Genomic DNA, 2,305 nt, shown 5'->3' with positions numbered 1-2,305 from the left:
TTTGATTGATAAATTTTTTGGACAAAATTTATTTAATCAGTTTTTGTTAAATCAAATAAATCCTGTTAAAATTATCTCTTATAAATTTGCAGGTAACGGTAACATTCCGAAAAGTTGTTACTCTTTCTGAAAAGTCATTACTTTCCAAAAAATCGTTATTTTCCTAATAGACACAATTTTCCGAAAAGTTGTTATTTTTTCCAAAAGACACAACTTTCTGGATAAAATGGGTCTGAACATATTTCACTGAACAGACATGTTCCTTGCTAAAAATGGCTATAAAAGGAAGTCAATTTTTGATTTTTTAAAACACTGAAAAAAATTTCTTTCACTGCATTTATTTTTCTCTCAAATAAAATCAAAGTGTCGATCGACTGAGTCTGTGTGACTTGTTGCTGTACTTAAGTTCGTTGAAGTTAAAGAAGTTTGAGGTACCGCTATTTCTTTAACAGGTTTAATCCGTTTTATCTTGGGAGAAATTAATCCATAACCTTGGGTACAGTGAGGGGATTAAATTTCTTAAGGACACGCAGTACTTTCTGTGGACTCAGATTAATTCTTGTATTTTATATTTTTAATAGCTTCATCTTATTTCTGTTTCTGTTTATTAACCTTATAAATACAGGTTATTGTAAGAATAACACCAAGACCAGGGGGAATGAAGTTCAGAGCTTCAATATGCATAAGCTGGTGGAGAATATTGGTGCTTTCAATGCCGGATTGGAAGGGTTCGGTTGGTGCCCTTTGGTGGAGGCTTTCCCTTTCGTGTGCTCTATTTGCGGGAGGTACTTCCAGGCCCCCATTCACACTACGATCTGCATAAGGGAGTGTACGTGCCAATGGATGCACAAACAATCAACGAGGTGTTGGAGGCACTAAAGGTCTATAATGCTGAGTATAAGGCCCGATTGAGGTGGCTACACTATGAAATCATAGCAAGTGAAGGTGTGAAAAAGAGACGAAGCGATACCAGTTTTTTTAGACTTCATATAATATTTGGGTCATGTCAATACGTTTACTTAGGTCTTATAATTTACATGAGTCTTTGAGTCCAATCACTCACTTACACACCAAATTAAATAGAGATTTTCTCGTGCTTTTTATTTATTTTTATATAATATAATATTAGCCTTGATACACATAACTGAAGCAACGTGAAACTTGCTTAGGATTGAGGTGTGGTAGGATTGAGATTGTATATGCTTATTTGTACTTGTTACTACACTAGTCCTGGACACGTGAGTTTCACAATGTTAAGAGAGTATTGTTTGTATTTTTAAGAACAAATATGTGGTATAGATGCAACAAATATTATGATATATTTATATTTAATACAATATTTATTACGATTATGATTATATTTAATTTTTTCGTTCACAAAATTATAATATTAGTATGTAATAAAATGATTATTGCTTTTGAAGGCCCTCAATATAAAGATGGATTGTTAGAAATTTGATATTAAAGAATGATATATATACATGTGCATATAACAATAAACTTCTCTTTATCTATAGAAAGTTTATAAGTGGTTAAGACATTTAAAATGTGATTTTTCGTATACTGATGTAAGTATAAGATAATTTTATATTATTTCAAACTGTAACCCCCTTCTTCACTTCACAAAATTAAAATAGTTAATGGAGTGACACTCCTTCAATATTTATGATGTCATGACGATCCAACACTTGAAAGAGGTAAAACTTATTTAAATTTCTCATTTCAGGTTGCAGATCTCCTAATTTGGAGAATCATAGTTAAAGGATGAATTTTAAGAAATTGTTAGATTAGTTTAATTTTTAGTTATATTTCTATTTTATAAAGTTTGTACTGAACTACTAACAGATGTTAAAAGTGAAACATGATTATAGTGTTATATTTTGTAAGAACTATATTTAATCAAACAAATTAATTTAAAAAATTCTTTATAATTTAAGAGTAGAAGAAAATTTCAAATTGTACTTGAAAAAATCCTTTCTCAATCATGAATTCGAGCTTACTATTTGAATCACGAAAGGCGATTTTCTCATTTCCTATTCAATAATTGATTCCTCAAATAGAGACTAAAACACATTACAAATTTTGAAGTCTACAAGCTAATTCTTTTCTTTAAAATGAAAATTGGCAAACCAACAATGATATAGCATGAAACCAAAGCTAAACAAAATTAATTAACATTATATGAAACGGTTGGTTAGATGTGATTTATACTCCTAGCGGTATATTGCATTAACTATTGAGAATATATATATATATATATATATATATATATATATATGTGTGTGTGTGTGTGTGTGTGTGTGTG

This window comes from Solanum pennellii, chromosome 4, assembly GCF_001406875.1.
Source record: "Solanum pennellii chromosome 4, SPENNV200".
Taxonomy (NCBI): Eukaryota; Viridiplantae; Streptophyta; class Magnoliopsida; order Solanales; family Solanaceae; genus Solanum; species Solanum pennellii.
This window is presented reverse-complemented; position numbering follows the sequence as displayed.